Source organism: Heptranchias perlo, chromosome 8, assembly GCF_035084215.1.
Source record: "Heptranchias perlo isolate sHepPer1 chromosome 8, sHepPer1.hap1, whole genome shotgun sequence".
NCBI classification, from domain to species: domain Eukaryota; kingdom Metazoa; phylum Chordata; class Chondrichthyes; order Hexanchiformes; family Hexanchidae; genus Heptranchias; species Heptranchias perlo.
This window is the reverse complement of record NC_090332.1, coordinates 17,750,241-17,771,059: the sequence shown is the minus strand read 5'-3', so window position 1 is coordinate 17,771,059 and position 20,819 is coordinate 17,750,241. Positions and strand designations below refer to the sequence as shown.

Here is a 20,819-nt window from a genome sequence, read left to right as displayed (position 1 = left end):
AGGTTCAATCCCCAGTCTGTGTTGAGTTAGCTGAACTGGCCATCAGTTAGGGTATTACGATTGGCCTCTTGCTATTCAGTGACTTCTACTGGAAATCATAGATATGTGGAGGTCGGTTGAGGACCAGATTGGATTTGGCTATGATGCCCCTACGGTCAAATATCATGCAGACACTAAAGGACTAGATTCGCAAATGGGCATGGTCCCCAAAGGTTGCAGAATTGTAACAGCCCTTAGGAGAGAGAGGTTAAAAAAATGTAAATCTATCTATGCAAATAATAAGATACTGCCCCAGTAACTTTCAAAGAAAATTTTCAGTCAATTTAGATGAGATCTACAGATATTCAAAGTTTCATCATGCTCTTTCTGAACTGACTAGAACTTAGCACCAGCCAGTCCTATCAATATATTGGTACAGTGATCAAAGACAGCAGCAGTGAATCTCCCCATCTATTCTAATTAAGACTAATTGAAAATAAGATCATTTCATTAATATATCGAGGCTACAATCTCAATTTTTTAACAGGGCTTCTCTCTCCCATGGCTGCGAGCCATTAAATCAAAAAAGGTACACAGCACTATAAAGAGACTAGAGGCACTGAACAATCAGTTAATTGTAATTAACTGAACACTTCTTCAGTATTTGGTTTCCAGTTTATTTTCATCATTTTAGTTGCACCGTACAATGATTGAGGTGGATGTTTTCCATTTATTGAGAACAGCCTTTGACTGATAGTGGCCATTTCTCACCAAAAGACCATTTGCCTTACTTCTTTCAACTTTATACACTGTACCCTATTATGGAGTCTACTCAACCTATTTAATCTCCTGAACCTATTTAATCTCCTGAATCTATTTAATCTCCTGAATAAAAGTTTTGTACAAGTACTCCATGACCACCCCCCCAAAAAATAACACAGCAAAATATCCATCCATTTCCTCATCTCTACTATTCATTTCCAGGCTGCTGCCTTCCCCCAGCAACAGATCATGTCCCGAGGAATATTTGATCCTCTCAATCTACTCCTGTCCCTATCACCTCCACTCTTGTTCTGAATCACATGCTGGATCGATCTCTTTTGAACAAGTTAAGACATAGTTTCAGCTGCTTTGGCTGGAAGTACTTTTCACATTTCCACTACTCTTTGGTACCATTTACTACTCACTGTGTCACACCACAGGATGCTCCTGGCCAGAATACACAAGAAAACTACATATTACACTGTAAGATGACTTTTTCATTGGATTATTAAAAAATGTTTACCATTGATTAGATAGGAAGGGTTTCTCTATGCTAGTGGGTAATCTGTACTCTGGCACAAGAAATCCAAGATACATGCTAAGGAACCACTGAATACAATTTCTCTCTAATGAGTGGCTAACAACTCATGACTGTCAAAATCAGTACCATGAGTGAGCTATAGATCATATCCCATTGTTCACTTATCTTCCAATTCTGTTTAAATCGTACATTACAGAATAGGTTTCCACTTTTTGCAAAAAAGGGTTAAAGTCGCATATTTTACACAATTTAATGATCATCAATCAAAATGGCGAGTGCACACAATTCCGTTGCAGTTGGTTTGGTGAAGCCTGAATCCATTAGCGGTAACAAAAGAAAACCAGCCGATCACAACACATTTCTCAAGTAACTAACCAGCCACTTAACAGGCATTTTCTTTCACTCCACTAGCAGATTAAAGTTTTACAAAATAGCCTGCGACAAAATCATACAAGCCGAAATTTTGACTGGCAGTCATTAAATTCTACAAGAACAAAGCATTTAACCCTCTGTTTTAAAAAGAGCAAAATGTAGCCCTAATAAATTTTAAAATAATTAAAATGTTATTCATTTATATGCTGGTGCCCACTGGGTCTCCTGTCAGTCAGAAGGTGGAAAGTATTCAAACTGCTGGACCAATTTGTTTAGGCTAAACTATTAACTCGCTTTATTTATAATCAAAATGATGCACAGAAACAGAAACATAAGATAAAATACTATGTTGTACAAACAGCAACTTACATTACATATAACTAGGATGACTGTTTAAAAGTATCAGCTCCCTGGCAAACTCTTGGTAAAACACAGGTAGAATTCACTGGCGCTGCTGGACAGAAATAGGGTGGTAGCGGCCCTAAAATGGTAGGGAAAACCTTACCACCCTGTCCCTGCTTCCAATTCATCCAATGCGAACTTCGGAAGGGCCTACTGCTGGATGGCTGGAGTGCTGGCCTGAGTCAGGCTGTAGTCCCTACTAATATGCAAATTGGGGTGCTATGAAATACATCTGACCCTGATTGCAATTTTAGGACACTCTTGACACAGTATCAGCTGGCAGTCCAGTTGAAGACGAGCCCAGAAGATAAGTTTTGATTTAATAACCTGGGCCTTTGCTGCAAACTGGTTCTCCTCTCCCCACCAGCCCCCCCCCCCCCCACCAAGGATAGACCACCCCCGGACCCACCTTCTTCTGGCATGAAGGCTGCCTGAGCTTCCCAATATTGCAGTGGCTTGGAGCTGGCATGCTGCCCCAGAGTGCTCATTTTGCGCCTGCAGTCTGCCAGCCCTGTAGTAATGAGGTCCAGCCCTCAAAATGAACCAAGTTTCCTGTCAGGACTATCAGGCGACTGGCCAGCGCACTACCCCACAGTCTCTGATGGTAAATATGCAAGCACTCCTTATGAAATTAATGTCTGAATATATAATGACGTAATCAATAGAACTCATGAATGGCTACCAAGTCTAACATTTATATGTTGGAAACCCTTGATGTAGAATCACCCTCTTTGAAAATGGAAAAGCAACCAGAATCTTAACAGCCACAGCACCTCGATAAATAATGGATGATGTCATGGGACTTGTGCCTCATCCCTGGGACTTTCCCGCATTGGAATTGGAAGCTACATATTAGGTTGAATTTACATAAATTATTCCTCTGAATGATCCCAAGAAATGTTAATGAGAACAAGCTGCTTGGCAGGAGTTGGCAATGTATGTCAATGCAAGAGCAGCATCTAGAGGAGCTGGCTCTAAGTTATGAAAAGATCTCACCAAGGTAGAACTATTCATTATATTAAGTAGGATTGATGGCTAGCATTTTCATTCAATCCTGCTGACAATGCGCCCCGAATATATTTTAGTTCAGGCTGTATGCTCATGGAATCACTCTGTTACTTTTGAATGGAAACCGCATTAATTATGCATCATGAGTGCAAATGATGGCCTTTAGCAACCCTGTTAATATTTCAGATGTTTGGGCAGAACTCCTGCCCAGCAGCAGTTTCATCCATTTAAAAAGACAGAAAGGCAAGAATCTTAAAGTCCCCCTTTATAGTGATAGAAACTATTTATTGATAGAATTTTAAAAAACGTATTTTAGGTTTTCATTTAGTATGCAGGCAGCCGCAGTCACTGCTATACTCTCTGGATTGCAAACACCATGATTCCAAAACTTCCCAGTTCACTACGAATTCAGGTATAGTATCGAATCCACATTTACAGCAAAAGATACTGCAGAGATTTAGTGGCAATGGGGGAAATTTTAACCACCCACAACAGGCGCGAGAAGGTCAGGGTGGGGGGGGGGGGGGGCCGTTAAATTGTTAAAAATGTGAAACCCGACTCCAACCTGCTGCGAACTCGCCTACTTCTGGTTTAACCGCAGCGGGTTTTGGGACGTCCGAGTAACCAGCTCTGGAGGAGCGGGTCAGTGGCTTTAATATGTTAATGAGGCTCCTCCGTTCCTCAGAGTTTGGCAGCCATTTGAATTTAAAGATTGTGGGCCGGGTTTCCCAGGGCTTCGGAAACCTAGCAGCTGAAGGAAGGCGGGAGCTGCCAGATCCAGCAGGTAAGTGCTTTTCCAGCACTGCTTGTGGGCCAGGAGCAGCAGGAATGCCTCCCCCTGGCCCCTCAAGCAAACCTTCAGCCGTGATCTGCCTCCACCCCCACGACTGGCTGACCCTCATCCCCCGCGATCCACCGACACCCCCCATGATCCACCATCCGCCCCCCGTGATCAGCCTACCCCCCATGATCAGACTCCCCCCTGCGATCTCTATCTCTCCTCCCGTGACCTCTATCTCTCCTCCCCGCGGCCTTTATCTCTCCTCCCCGCGATTTCTATCTCTACCCCCCGCGATTTCTATCTCTTCCCGCCACCACCATGATCTCTCCCTCCCCTCTCCTCGTTGCTTTGCTCTGAATCCCCCCTCTCCAACCTAATCGTCGCGATTGCCGGTGACAGGCGGGACCTTCGCATTCCCGGTTTTTCCGGGTTTCCCAGCCATCGACACGCGCCCCCGCTCCCTCCCCGCCTCCCCTTAAATATTGGGGCCTTTGATTCAAACACAGAGGTGGATTTTAACTTGGAGTAGGTTTCGGCCAGGTGGTTTATTTTAACTGTTCAGTCTCAATAACTTTTGATTGGCGGGCTTCCCACCTGATCACATTGGGAACAGGGAGCCCGGCCACTTTCTGGACGTAATTTCTGGTGGGCCACCAAATCTCCAGTTAAAGCGGAAATGCACCTCTTAAAGGCAGGTTACATTTACTTTATTGGCATTGCTATTTTTAGTGCTGCAAACTGGAAGATGAGTTGTAATCAAGTCCCCGGGGTCTCTGAACCTGTTAATCAGTAATATTGAACTTCAGTTTGGGCGTCTTCTCACTTATCTTCCTGCATCTTGCTGACATTTAATTTGAATCCAAATTAACATAGTGATTGACATATAAATAGTCCTCATAATAATGTCTGCATCATGTATCACCCCGTACTCAATCTACAGCTAAGACTGCAGCGTACAGCAGAAGATGTTTACATAGGGTTACTGTAACACGAAACCAAGGAATTTAAATTTACATCAAAGCAAACTATAAGAAGCTGGTATCTTTTCAAACTGGATTCAGTTTAATTGACAGTAAACTGAGATTGAATTCCTAATAAAAAATGTTGTGAACTGATTTTTATGCCTGCAACCCTATTTGATGTCACCCAGTGTCTAATATTTTTCGTCTAATGGACCAGAGTGTGCTGGATTGTATATGCAGGATTAAAGGTGGTTCTTGAACTGAGGTGAGATTTGAAATTTTACATGTTAAACCAAACCACCACAGCTGTTTTAGTACAGCAATCTTTATTGTGTTCAAAGAGTCTGTTCAACCTGCAATTTACACAGACATAAACTGTGGAATGAAAAATGGTCATTCAGCCCATAACCCACTTGTTCCAAGTTTACAATTTCCATCATCATATTTGCTCTCTGATTTATTTAATCTCCTGAGTGAGGAAAATTACCCCAAGAAAGACTTTGAAGAGAAGAAAATTGAAATTCCTCCCTTATCCCAAATGCTATCAAGTGAACAATTCCAGGATATCAGTCTAAGCTCACTTAATTCTGACTGGCTGCATGTGCAAATGACATTGTTATGGTCCCACAGGACTGGAGCCATTGTACTTCATGCATTTTTCCAAGTATTCATCCCTCTGGTTTCACAGGTACCCACTGCCCTCCAGTACTTCATTCAAGAAACCATTTGCTTGGCAACCTATTTGACCTGGGGTATCACAGCCGTGACTTAGTCCATCCATATCCAATGTCACATGTACACTTTCCAACTGGGGTCACTGGATAAGACTCAGGACCAGGCACCCCAGCTACTGTTTATTTGCAATGCTCATGGCCACTGAGGCAAATTGTAGTACTCCCATCACCATCCTATCTGGGTTTAACTAAAGGCACTTTTACATTTCACAGGATTTTTGATTCTGTTTTGTGACAGCAGCCTCCATACATCCATGTACCATGAGTCTGGACACATAGGGCCAGTTCCCTGCATTTACTTTAATTAAACTGATGGGGGTAACCCAACAGGTGCATTCATACACCATTTTCCTGTGTAGGCCAACTTGTTTACAATATGGAATGCAGCACAATGGGCCAAATAGCCTCCTTCTGTGCTGTATCATTCTATCATTCTATGGAGGAAGAACCACAGATCTGCATTTGGCTGTGCTCCATCGATGTAAAAGCACCTCGACTCAACACAGATCTGGGACCAAACCTGAGACTTTCCTAAATTCTGAGACTTTCCTAAATTCTGAGACTCAGTTCCAAACTATGCATCACAATTATCAACAAGTGCCAATCCTGCTCTCAACTAGAGGTTCATCCAGTTCTTTTTTTAATCATTCATATCATCTTAGTCACCATGATACGGATTTGATATGTTTACACAGTGTGCAGAGTATTTGAGGCAGCTCTTAACTTGGGTCACTCAATGTAAATGGGACATTAATGGACCAAAAATGACTCACTACCCCAGTACCACTGGCGCTCCGGCTGCCACCATCCTCAAAGAGGCATTCCGTTGGGCAACTGGAATGCCCGTCTGTTTCAGGATGTAGGTCTTTTAATATGCAAAAGTTTTACCAGGCAGCAAAGTGGAAGAGACACCAAAAAGAACCGCAGATCTTCATTTGGCTGTGCTCCATCAACCTAAAATTTGAAAATGATCTTTATAGGAGGAGTCCGCCTCCAGACTCGATAAGAAGAATATGGTCCGTTGTCACCCCGGACTCCCCCCCCATACACTCCGTGATCACCCCTCCCTCTCCCTGGACCTACTTTCCTGCCGGCCAGGTCAGCCTCCAGGTTGCCCGATGTTGCACTGGGCCAGAGCCAGCGAGCTGCAGTGGGGCATCCGTTGGTGCCCATAGCTTGACAGCGGATTGGTAATGAGACCCAGTCCCCAAAATGGACCGGGCCTCCCAGGGGCAGGATGGGGCAGCCAGCCATCGCACCGCACTGGTCGGCCACCTGATAGTTTAAGAATCCCCCTTTGTGTCATCTTCCTTTTTCTCCACTGAAGCCGGATGATTGGTCTGGCAGCATATCTTCAGAACGTCTTTGTTGTAGGTGTAAATTTGTAAAGATGTGCAAAACAGGGTGGCCCAAGAGCTCTAGGAGAGCATTGGAGAAACACTTCCCCACCTCCCCCAACCTCTTAGCCAGAACAAGGGCCCAAGCTGAAGAAGCAATCTCCACAGCCATTCATAATTGTCCTCTACGGACAAGTTTCACCTGTTCTTAGCCAGCCAATCCATTTTATATGTAATGTAAAAATGTAAAAGAAAAATATTAGAAAGCCAGGGCTCGAGAATATGTATCCTACTTACCTGTGAGGTAGAACAGTTTTCTTTCACCTAGAGAAAGTAAGTAGCACAGCTCTATCTTTGCCCTTGCTTTGTACACCTTCATTGTGCATAACCTTCACGCTGACATTCTTTTGAGGCCATTGAACCATTTTTTGCTATCATCTGCACTACTTTTCATTTTTGATATCTTATTTACTTATTTATTTTTAGCTCAAGTGCTTGATCTAAGAATGCAAACTATGGAATAAGAAAATACCTTTTGATTCATCAAGCCAATTCCTACAGTCCACCTTATCATGGAATCTAACCCACTCTGTAGGCAAATGGCTTTCGGAGCCAATAATTTTATCTTCTCTTTACCCAATTCCTGTGTTAAACTATGAAACTAATGGCTTGAAGCTGGTGTTCCCTGAAGCATGGCCAAGTGGGATTTGGTGCTGCATTTTATTTCAACAATCGTCAGGTATAAATAAGTGAGTTGTTACTGTTTCTTGATTCTGAGTTGGGCCTCTTTGCATTGAACTGGCACATCTCTCTGACACCCTGCTTAATTTTACAGCAGTTTCCCTGGGAACGTCTGAGCTGAACAAAGAACATGTCTGTCTCTGCATAAACAAAATACATTATGTTGTGGAATGCTATATTACTATTCTTTTCTGTTCCACTATCTTTTATTTCTTGTACTGTATTTGCAACATGACAACAGAACAAAGAGCTGATATGAACTAAATCATGCTACATTGCACAGAGACATGTTTTTTAAATTGACAAAAAATTGCACGCGTTTAAAAGCTCAAGTTCCTTTTCTAGAATTCAGCAGCAGCAACGTTGAATAGTTTGACAAATCAAGAGCACCATATGGCTCAAACTCCCTGAAGAACCATCATTTGTATGCTTCTTCCTATCTGCTGAATTTCTGTTTCCACACATTTGTAGATCAAGTTTTTTTTTTGTAACTGTTCAAAGGAATGCTCCACGCTGCACTTCCAGATTTCATTATCCAGTACTTAGAGCTCCCTGATGGCTTAGCAGTAAGTTTACTGCCCAATGTGACACTGAGATACACAGTTTAGGAAGAATTCAAGTTCAGTCTCTGGTCCATGCTGATAGCTGATCTTGGAGTGCTACAGTTTTGCCCTCAGCATCCATGGCTGTTGGGAGGAAAATTCAGCCAGTCTTCACACTTCTGAAAACAATATAGGCCTGAGCTCCTGGAGATCGATGATCACGACCATCTCGAGCCCTCTCTGAGCCACAGCAGCCTTCCATGTGCTGAAGCTACTGGGGGAGCACCTCATAGGAGTAGTAGAGTATGCAAGAGATAACTCAAGACGAGCACTATGGGCTTACACCTGGGTGATAATCAGTGTGTGGGTTTTTTTAGCCAGTAAAATAATATACCTTTTAAAAATCTTTGCGTGCAGAGCGTTTCTGTCGTAGCTGTTGGCCCTGTGATGTCAAGTGACATGGATATCAATGTTGGTCTTTAGGGAGAGATAGTTAATTGGAGGGTAGAAGGACTGGGACAGATGTTGGATGACTGTTAATGCAGGGGGACTGGGATTGTTCAGCTGAAGTTCTCTTCAATGAGCTGCTGCTGAAGAGCTCTGGATGCAAGCTGGTGGTGGAACCTTCCCTGCCTCATTGTCATCCTATATGTCATCCGTGTTGTCTGCTTCATCTTACTGAAAATCTTTGTCCAATTTTGTGCTCATTGCAGAGAAAAGTTATGCAGCATCCAGCAAATCACTATCATATGGGACACTCTTTCTGGCTGTACTAGTTGTTGTCTGAAGACTTCAATGGTCTGTTCAGTGAGAGCTGTAGTTGACCCGTGGATCTAACTGTAGCACAGTTCAGCTGCTGAGCGTGGGTTTCTGAGCAGTCATGAGCCAAGTGTGCAACGGATAACCCTTGTCCCCAAAAATCCAGCCTCACACTTGCTGTGTAGGAATGTAAGGAATCTTACAACACCAGGTTATAGTTTGGGGATGGAGCATTGCTGCAATATAGAAGCATCATGGCAGCTGCCAGCAAAGGGGGCACAGGCCCACATGATGCACTGCTTGTGATCATAGAATCATACAGCATTGAAGGAGGCCATTGAAGGAGGCCATTTGGCCCATCGTGCTTGTGCCGGCTCTTTGAAAGCGTTGCACATACACCAGTTGCACATTAATGGCGTGGAAACCCTTGTGATTCTTGAAAGCGGTGGGTGGAGTCAATGAAGCCCTGGACTTGGGGGAAGCCTGTAATCTGCATGAACCCCAGAGCCCTATGCTGCTGTTTCTGGGATATCCACGGGGAACATGATGGGAGGATAAGGATTCCCATGAGCTCGCTTCTTCCTAGCTGATCTCCCTGCGACTGCAGCTCCATGTGCTCCTTCCACCTGTTGCTACTACTCCTCTTCCTTCTCATCCTCTAGCCAGAATGGAGTTGCCCAGTTTGAATAAAGTGCATTGCCAGTACTTCCTTAAGATTAAAGAGGTTTGTTCAGCTACTACCAAGCACTTTAAAATTGAGTAACACTATGTAGGATAGTTAGTGTATAATATAATAGTAAAAATAGCTTAACAATACAGAAGTCACTATTGATATCTTTGTATTACGAGAATGCATTCTGTGTGGTTTAGATTAGGTCATTAGGATTCCGCAGGAAAATGCTATGTAAGCAGGAGGTGTCAGGTTGATGCATTTTAAGATGCATCAAAAGATTTGTGTAAGAATTATAGCTAGTTTGGAGCCAACATGTCAACATTTCAGCTGTTATCATTCTGTTAAGGTGTGATGTTTATAACCATGCAAAATTGTGTTATCTTCTGCATAGATGACACTTACATTCCAGTGAGAATGGAGTGTATGTGGTGTGACACTGCCATCTACTGGTGTATAGCATATGACACATATAGATCATATGACAATAATCTCAGAATTGATAGGTTTAGAGCAAGCCATCTTGCATTGTCCATCTCGATTTATAAATAGGTTCACTTTAAGTAATACTTTGGTATTCTGTGCTGAGAACTTGCCTGGATTAGTTAATAGCTCACAGAACCTGATGGATATCCTACTGGTAAGTGTATAGACGTGTAACTTGCTTGTTCTTTCTGTCGATATTAATAAAACCAATAAGTTGATTTATCTCTGGCATCCGAACCTATATCATTTGGATTAATCTTCTTGGTTGATCTAACAGACTAAACTACCAGAAAAACGTCTCCCAAACCTTTGCAGCATTTTAAATGAGAGCAGATGAGTTTCCCATTTAGAAGCACTTGAAATGGCTGCCTCCTGACCTGGAGCCCCCGCGATTTGGGGGTGGGCTGAGGAAGAGCCTTGACGATACTGATTGAAATGAAAATCACATTAGCTGCATCATCTGACCACTATTTCAATATTTTAATTAGGCCCCCACCTGTTTCCAGCAGAAACAGCGGCTGCCTAAATTGAGGTCCGCGCGAAAATCAGAACAGGTAGCCCTCCTGCAGTATTTCGGCATAAACTGGTTGGTAGCAAGACAATGTTCCCCAGTATATACAAGATGGATCTTACAGTTCATTTTATAGATGAAACATAGAGTTAAAATCATGGGGAATTTTGTGAACTACATTATCACCAGTAAGGGCTGGTCAATGACATTTTCAAACTGCAGCCTGGAATCCTGCTTTATTTAAGAGTGTTATCAAGTTTTTCAGCAAAGCTTCTGTGACTCAAAACACATCTGTGGGAACTTTGTGCTAAAACACTAAATGTTAATAGAACAGAGGCCAAAGCATCAGCAAGAAACACTGACACCTGCTAATCCCAGAACTAGGCTAATTGAAGGATTTGTTTAATTCATTTACTATATGAACATCATATTGATTCAAGCTGAGGAATATTTCAATAGATACTGTATGTGAAGATTTATTTTCATTGGCAAGGTTCTTATCACATGTGCTCTGCCTCAAAGCCTAATTTCTTCAGTTCTTAGTACCAGGATATAATGAGTGTCTCTGGAGATACAGCATTTATATGTTACTGAAATAAAGCTTTATATAACATCAAATAAAATTACACCAGGAGCTCAACAAGGGAATACAGAAGATGAAAAGCTAATCATATTGTGCAAAGTTATCTTCTTTTTCGACAGGGTGTTTGAACATTTTAACACTCTAATATCCCATTTGATGCAATTATTTAATGATTTGGCATCATTCTAAGAGCATTGAAAACATTTGAAAAATACTAAAGAAGAAATCAATCTGCATCATTTTCTTTACTTGTCTGCGAATCATCTTAAAGGAGCTATAAAGCGGTCATGCAATTTAACGACGACTTTTTTAATGTGAAGGATCCATGAACACTTATCCATATCTTTTTCAAGAAAAAGGATTTTTTAAGCAACTTTATGAGTCAGTATTTTTTAAATATACTGTAGTGCTACACCAAGTACATGGGACAAGCAAGCTGCTTGATTCCCAAAGTTCTGAAAAGTTACTCTGAAACGCAACCCTGCCAATATTAGGAAAAAACATGTGAAAAATACTTTTTTTTAAACCACTGCAAGTTTTCTTTTATATAAATTATTTAGGTATGGACTAGACATCAAGGGCCCTATTTTTGGAATGTTAGGTGTAAAGGCACTTAGCCTAATTCAGTACAGAACTGGAACGTTCCTAGTCCATATCACGCATCACCTCATCTGATAAACTCTCTGTGGCATTGGAAGAACCTGCCAATAAAATTTTAATGCTAGCAGCATAATGATTCCTTGATCGCTCTCTGCTACATTTAGAAATTCAAAAAAATAATGTTTTAAAAGTTATTAAACATGGCATGGCACTGGATTGCAGCTGATGAGAAATCCAAATAGTGTGAGAATACCTCCTGAAAGGAAGCTCACACTCCTGGCCTTTAGTGCAGTATGAAGTCAGACATTGATCCTGTACTTATTCATTTCTGAAGGAGCTGCACATTGACACAAAAACTAGTTGTATAACAACCTATGAGTCTGTGACTAATTCTGGTAAACAATGCACACTGTTCTTCTCTTTTCAATTTACTTATAAAAAGCAATGTTCATGAAGTCTTCAATAATAGTCTTGCCAATAATATTTAGTCAGGTCTTGAAACTCGTCAGGCATAATTCCTGCATCCATAATCATTCGCAGTTCTTGAAGTAAATAAATTAGTTATTGGTTTTCTGTCTTTGGTTGTAAGAATGTGGAGATCATGTGCAAAATCCAACCACAAACTTTTTTCTAATGCCTCCACTGACGATTTTTCTACATCCACTTGTCTAAAATGATAATGGTGATGAAAATCACATCACATTTGATGGGGGAGTGGGAGCAGGGGGCACAATGTAATAGCCTGGAATTTGCTGTGAGCCGCTCATTAGCTGTAAACCCACCCACAAACTATTTGCGAGCTTTTGGGCAGCAACTTACTTCAATGGTGAGCTGCAAAAAGTGCAGCGGTCTTTCCCAGGCTTCTGTGAGCTGTGAGAGCGGGGAAAGGATCTCTCTCTCCCCTCAACCAAACAACTTGACGTATCTTTGACAAGCCGCGCACTCACAACCAGGAAGTGAAAGCTACAACAGTAAATTCAATGTAAAATCAGTTAGAGAAAGCAAAATAAACAGAAGGTAAGAAAAATTGAATCAAAAGATAAAGATAAAAGAGACAGAAATAAAAAGTAAAAAGAATAAAAATTAAAACATTTAAAAAAAAATCTCCAACAACAAATAAAATTCAGCATCAGAGAGATTGTTTGGCAGTCATCAAAACTTAACTCACCATTAAAAGTTAGTTTAGGCCCAAAAAAACCTAGCGTACCTTTTTCTGTGTAGATTAGTCCGTTTCCAGCTGGGCAGTGCAGCAATTTTGCGCTGGCCCATTCATTTCATCGGCGAGCTGTTCTTCCCGTGCAGCTTTCAAATGAGCAGGGAATCCCTTAGCCCAATTTCCAGATTTGCGCAATTGACGGCGCATGTGCGCTTGCCGGAAGTTGCTCTTCCATTTGCCCTTAAATAACGGTGAGCGCTGTTTGGCTCGCTGTTATTTTTGGAGCCAATTCCGGGCCAATGTATCAGGTCACAGCAGTGAAGTGCTAAACTGTTGATGGTGCTATTGAGCTCGCAAGGTTGCTTCACACAGCTATCTCTGGGTAGCTCCACACAACCATACAACCGAGCGAGTCTTCCAATAATAGGAGAAACACCAATCACAGTTGTTGATCCTGTCAATACACCCAGAGCACACAGTGGTCCTTCATCTGCTCCATCATTCCATTCAAAATGTGGACTACACATCGATAATAACCAAATGCATAGTGACACAATATCACACAATGTCACGCCATTTCACTGAGTATAGTTGGCTGTTCCTCCTCCCAGCTCCCAATGTTGCTGTTCTGATTGCTTTTCTCTGAAAGCCGTTCTACACCACATACAAAATGTGACCCCATAGAGTGTCACAAGCATTCTATCATAAGGGCCGGTCCAGAGCTGAGGGAAATCATCCAATAAAGGCATCTGAGTCCTTGGATTTGAACTTGTGATCTTGGGCACGATTTTAAAATGAAAGTGCAGGTGCGTTGGGGGGGGGGGGGGGGGCAAAGAAAATTGGGATTTTCTGGAGCGGGAAGAAATCCCGGCTTCAGCCCAGCGAAAAAAGCGCACGACCCAGAGTCATCTAGATGCGCGCGCCGTTCCCGAACCTGGAAGTCCCGCCGGCAATTAAAGCCAGCGAGACGATTTTTAAAGCAGCAATTCAACTACTTAAAGTACTTGAAATGTGCATAAATGCAATTAAGAATGATGGCAAATGATTTCAATGCTGCCTCAACGTGTTTCCCGTGCTGTGTGAAGCACGCCATGAGAAAGTATTCGGGTTTCAGCCGGCAGCCATTTGGACATTTAAATCCCTGTTTGACAGATGGGGATAAAAGGTGAGTTATTGCAGCAGGGCACTCAGTTCTCTCAGACAAACTTTTGGCCGGGAGATCTTTGCGTTTAGACTGAAAATTCTTGGATCACACTCAGAATTGTACTGTTTACACATATTTACCAACTTTTCGAACCCCCTCAAACTGACACCATCAGGATGGGGGGGGGGGGGGGGGGGCGGGAGGCAGGGGGGTGGGCGTAATGGCTGCATTCACCAGTACATCCGAGGAGAAGGAACATCACCATCCTCGCCAGGCACAGCATGCACTTCTGCCACTTGGCGCTCCACAACACAGTGCCGCCCTTTTAAAATCGTGCCCCTTATGTTTAGGGTAAAGTGCATAAGTATTTCAGATACCAGATGAGTGATTGATTCAAGTTTATTCAACAATTAGGGACATAGGAACGGGAGTAGGCCATGCAGCCCCTCGAGCCTGTTAGATTCAATTAGATCCTTACCTCAACTCTATTTACCCGCCTTCGCTTCACATGCCTTGATTCCTTAACCTATCAAAATTCTATCGATCTCAGTCTTGAAAATTTCAGTTGACCCAGCTAATTCTTTCATTTTTTCCAACAAGACTTTTTATTCTGTATATCGTCCTTCAGCAGAATGGCAAGATGTGCCAAGAATAACAAGGAGTACAGACTGGCTTCTGACTATCAATAAGGTTATTTCATCAGCGGCGAACAAGGGTAGTTCTTGTACTAGGCTGAATTGTACAGTTGCTCTACTGCCACCCAAAGCCCTCTACCTACTATAAAGTATAAAGTGATAAAATACATCTAACTGAAATAAAAAGACTTGAGGATTAAGGATCACAGAACCAGGACCTGCAACTATTGCAGGTGGAAGGTAATTCTTTACTATTATAGGCTGGTGAGACAAAGTGGTAAACTTTACTTAAACTATAATCACTCCAAATTTGTTTTATAATATAAAGCAGTGACAATTGATGATCTGATAATTCACTGTTTTATTTACCTAACTGAACTTGTACACTGATGCTACTCAGAATCTGCCCCTACTAGCATTTCCCTGATATATTTTTTGTGCCCTTATTTCTAGCATGATGTGGAGATGCCGGTGATGGACTGGGGTTGACAATTGTAAACAATTTTACAACACCAAGTTATAGTCCAGCAATTTTATTTTAAATTCACAAGCTTTCGGAGATTTTCTCCTTCCTCAGGCAAATGTTTGCCTGAGGAAGGAGAAAATCTCCGAAAGCTTGTGAATTTAAAATAAAATTGCTGGACTATAACTTGGTGTTGTAAAATTGTTTACAATTATTTCTAGCACGCGGTATCGGCCAACCCAAGAGTTATGGATTGACAGGAGCAGACACAACGGTCCCGAAACGTCGTGCGGCGAGTTACACCCACCGGTGCTCCAGAGAGCCGAATGAGCCCAAATTTCCTGAATTATCTCATTTGCAGATCCGTTGAAAAATCGCCAGTGAAAACCCCAAGCAAAATGGAAATTAGATCGTGCCATTTAAAAGCCAGGTCTGGCTGAAGATTGCAGCAGCAGGCTGGGGGAGCATCAGGTAAGTAGGAATATGTTTGGATCATTAAGTTCATTGTCAGCTAGCTGCACTTAAAGCTCATCTGTGTTTTTGCCCCATTTTTCAAGAACACCTATCACTGGAGCCTCTGGCACAGACAGCCTAAAAGGGACAAGTATTGTCCATGCTCTGGGACTTTCAAAGTGAGTACCAAAGATTCCAGTAGTAGAAATTGATTTACAAAAGGAGTAAATTAAGCATCAAACTATTCTGATATATCATCATAAATTTCTTAAATTCTATGGTTCGGGAGGTGATGGCAAAATATATTTCTGAATCCTGAATTGTTTTTTGCCCATGTTAATGCATTGACAGTTATTTGGAGGCAACTTGAGAGCAAATATTTTGCATAGGAATCTCCCTGGTATGAGGTGTAGCTAGGGCTGCTGTGGGGGCAGACAAGATCTTACAAAGGGAGCTCGACAGCGTATGAATCAGGACTGATCAGTGACCACTTAAGTTCAATACAGACAAATGCAAAGTCCTTAGGTATATTCGAAGTAAAAGTAAGAGGCACATGTATTCCTTGTGTGTGACAGAATCTATTGACAGGGAAATTGAAAGAGATGTAAAGGTGGGTGTTAGTTGATGACATCTAAACAGTGTGAGGCAGCAGCAACCAAAGCAAACAACATACTGGCTTACGTTGTCAAATCCAGTGAGTTCCAACCCCCAGAAGCCTGTTGAAGCTTGTTACAAATTTTGGGTCTGCACTAGATATTTTTATCGGGTTCAGCATCATAGATCTCTTCCGTAAGTAGACTTCATGTGCCTTACAATCAGCAGTTTAGCTTTACTGCCCAATATCCAGTCATGTAATAGCATGCCCCGGTGGGGGGGGGGGGGAGGGGTTGTAGCAGTGAAACTGTATACTGTAGTCTCATATGTGCTCCCAAATGTGTTTCTCCTGTCTTCCAGAAGGCAGACTGATAAATACTCTAGTGAGATAAGGCCCATTGTAAATTAACAAACAGGTTTATTTCACACGTGATATTTGAATGAACAGGATAAAGTTTACAATGAATTCTATCTGTTTCATAACCCTCATCGTAACATATAAAAATAATAAAGCCCTATACCTTTTGGTGGGCTGATCCCACTTTACTGACTAGCAAATCACTGAAACTGGTTGCACTAAATTTAGGTTCTCTCCCTGTCGGGGAACACTTCAGCAGTCATGGACATTCAGCCACCGACCTTCGGGTAAGCATACTCCAAGGCGGCCTTCGAGACACACGACAACGCAAAATCGTCGAGCAGAAATTGATAGCCAAGTTCCGCACCCATGAGGACGGCCTCAACCGGGATCTTGGGTTCATGTCACACTACACGTAACCCCACCAGCGAACAAATGTTATCTGTTTTTAATATAACGGGTCATTGACTGTCTTCCTTATCTCTCTCTCTCTCTTTTTTTTGGGGGTTTGTATATTCGGTGGCCTTTTTAGGTGACACCTTTCTGTCTGCTCACTGTGATTGCCTTGGCAAAGGGCAGTAATCACCAGGCATTGTTTTGTGATCTTAAAATGCGAAGGATTCGAAAATGTCATTTCCACACCGCCTGAGGAAGGGGAAAGCCCCCGAAAGCTTGTGGGATTAAAAATAAAATTGTTGGACTATAACTTGGTGTTGTAAAATTGTTTACAATTGTCAACCCCAGTCCATCACCGGCATCTCCACATCATAGAAGCATAGAATCACAGGAAGGTTACAGCATGGAAGGAGGTCATTCGGCCAATCGAGTCCGCGCTGCTCTATGCAAGAGCAATCCAGCTAGTCCCACACCCCCGCCCTTTCCTAGCAGCCCTGCAAATTTTTTCCTTTCAAGTACCTATCCAGTTCCCTTTTGAAAGCCACGGTTGAATCTGCCTCCACCACCCCCTCCCCCACTTCTCGCCCTGTGTATTAGTTCCCCATTTCAAATTACTGCAGACTCCTTTCTTAGCTGGACACAAAGCCAAATAATTGATCCCTGCCATCTGACCCTTCCCCCAGTTCTTTCTGCCCAGGTATTTGCCACTCCATCTACTAACTGAATGTGCTACCAAGTCAGGCACATTTTCAAGCCCAGACGTGGTGCTGCGCGACCCGAGAGACTCAAGGATCAATGGAAGTCTCTCGGGTCGCGCATCGAGTCCGCGCTGCTCTATGCAAGAGCAATCCAGCTAGTCCCACACCCCCGCCCTTTCCTAGTAGCCCTGCAAATTTTTTCCTTTCAAGTACCTATCCAGTTCTCTTTTGAAAGCCATGGTTGAATCTGCCTCCACCACCCCCTCCCCCGCTCCTCAGCTGCCGACTGCTGGTCGCACCTCCACAATCAGCCCGCCAGAGCGAAGAGTTCAATGTCGAGCCACCTGCCTCACTGGCAGCGGCCCTTAGGTACATCCTGGGTGGGGGGAATTGGAGTAGACTATGGGGGGGTGCAATCGAAACTCCTGTGGAGTTGGAGAAGTGCTCCTGCGCCTCCTGGGTCCACAGGAAGAGTTTTTTTAAAGAACATAAAATGAACAGTCCTGCCCCGGTCATCGCCAACTAGTTTCTGGAAGGGACGCTTCAAAGGCCCCTTATTTAGGCACCTAAACAAAGGCCTCACATATTTAGCAGTAGGACCAATTCCTGCGCAGATTTGGTGCAGGCTGTCCCACTGCTAAACTGGTATGCTTTACACCCATTTTACACCCAAAAAATGAGCGCAATGCATATCAATTTCTACCCCAATATGTGCTCTTCTCCTGATCCAAAGAGGGTCAATGGAGTTATTGGTGCTTTCAGCCAGGTGTCAATAAGACCGTGAAATGGCCCAAACACAATCAGTACACATTAAACACCACAGACCAGCTGCATCACGCCATTGTTTTTATCAATTGGAAAGACTACTGGCATTGTTCAAGTAGATTCCCTCTGTCTCATAGCCCAACCTTCAAAGCAGTCATTCAAAGAGCTTTATGAACATAAAAGTGCAGCAAAGTTTGTGTATCAGCAATTCAGTTTTATCTGGCTATGAGACAAGGGGGAGAACATATCTCCACGGGTGTGTACCTATATAATCTCTGAAAAGACTATTCCATTTGTTGCTGACAAATAAGTCTGCTATTTTTTCTTAAAATTTTTTTTTGAAACTCAGATCTGCAAGGATGTTTTCAAAGGATCTCACCTGGCTGGTTTGTCTATTTACCCTTGGTGAGTTAGTTATAGATTGTTTTTACTGTTTGTTGTTGTAAATAATTCTATTCATGAATAAACCTGTTTGATAGTTTAGATTGTTACAAAGTCTGGCATGGGTGATATTATCTATCTTCAGAAGAGACATGAGGCATAGCAAAATTTTATGCATTATCCAGTAAGAATAAAGAATCCGCATTGATTTAAGAAGGTTCATTGTTTGCCTGGGGCATGTTAGCTCTTAGATAAGCTCACATGTAAACCCATGTTTTGGTTTATCAGAACGCAGTCCTTTAGTTGGTTTATAGGGAGCAAGGACTTGCCTACGGAAGTGAATTTTTTGTGGTAGCACAAGAAAAAATATGTGGAGCAAGCCTGAATTTTAATCTTAAAAGTGGTGGAAAGGAGAGAAACAGAGTTAGTGTCCCCAAAGTTAGAGGGATCAGCCAAAGGCAACCAGATAACCTAGAGCTCCAGAATCTTGAAAGATTATGTAAGATACTTAACGGATTAAAGAAAGTGGAATGAGAACAATAGTTTCAGATACAAGGGCAAGTTTAAGACAGACATCACAAAGTATTTCTTAACACAGTCAATAGCTGGAATGAATTGCCAGGAAGAGTCGTTGAGACCAGGATATTGGATCTATCTAGGAAAGAGCTAGATGCTGTAATTAGAAGATGGTAGGGTTGGTACTTTGTAAGGATAAGATCAAGTGTTTTTTAATGGGAGAAAGCTAGCTTGTCAAATTTTATTCCTTTTTTCAGGGGGGGACGGTGGAGGGGGGGTGTATGATAAAACTTACCTGGTGATAAAGCTTCAAAATATCTTCTGCTCTGTGTACACCTCTGTGTGATATCAGTCAGTCAATAAACACCCATGTTTTCCAATGAGTTGGTCATAGTCATCGACTAGAGCATATACCAGTGACTATGAGTGTTATTTTCAAACATATTCGATATGAATTGCTCCGAGCAGCGAACCAGCAGTGGTCGCCGCTCATTAGATTTAAATTCACACACTAAGTTACCGCGTTCTTCTTAGCGGCAACTTCCTTGAACTGCGAGTTCAAATAACATCAGCATTCTGTCCCGGGCTGTGTGAGTGGTGAAAGGAGCTCCAAGGCCCCTCAGCCAATCAGCTTGAAGCAAGCCACGCTGTGAGAACCAGGAAGTGCAGTTCATAAACAAACAGTGCAGACTAAAAACCCGGATGTGCCCGATAAGGTATTATAACTTGTACTGTAGCAACAATGTACCACATAAGGTGTACCGTAGCAATTCTGTACCACATAATTTGTACTGTAGCAATACTGCACCACCTAACTCACACTGTAGCAATACTGTACCAGAAAACACGCAGTAATATTGTACCACATAACATGCAGTAATATTGTACCACATAACCTGTACTGTAGAAATACTGTATCACATAATGTGTACTGCAGCAATACTGTACCAGATAACTCATACCGTAACAATACTGTACCTCATAACTTTATTGTAGCAATACTGTACCACATAACGTGTACTGTATTAAAATGTATCAGATGACATGCAGTAATACTATACCATATAATACGCAGTAATACTGTACTGTAGCAATACTGTCCCACATAACTTGTACTGCAGCAATACTCTACCACATAATGTGTATTGCCGCAATACTGTACCACATAACACGCATAATGCTGTACTATTTAACTTGTACTGTAGCAACGCTGTACCACATAACTTGCATTGTAGCAATACTGTACCACATAACATGTACTTTAGCAATACTGTACCACATAATGTGTATTGTAGCAATACTGTACCACATAACTTATATTGTAGTAATAAGGTTTCACATTCTCAAACTAGCAATACTGCTTCACATAAAATGCTTTCCGTTTTGCATTACAGAACACCCTCCCTAGCAGCATGCCTGGCAGAAGGTAGCAGCCAGGGTCAAGACTGGGTATACTATCAGTACGTGAAAATAGATGTACTGAGATGAGG

At 42.3% G+C, this 20,819-nt stretch overlaps 1 protein-coding gene across 1 annotated transcript in view; it reads right to left on the bottom strand.

Moving 5' to 3' along the window:
• Nucleotides 1-20,819, bottom strand: part of LOC137324450 (ALK tyrosine kinase receptor-like) — a 693,114-nt gene that overhangs the window by 393,730 nt on the left and 278,565 nt on the right. The window lies entirely within an intron of this gene.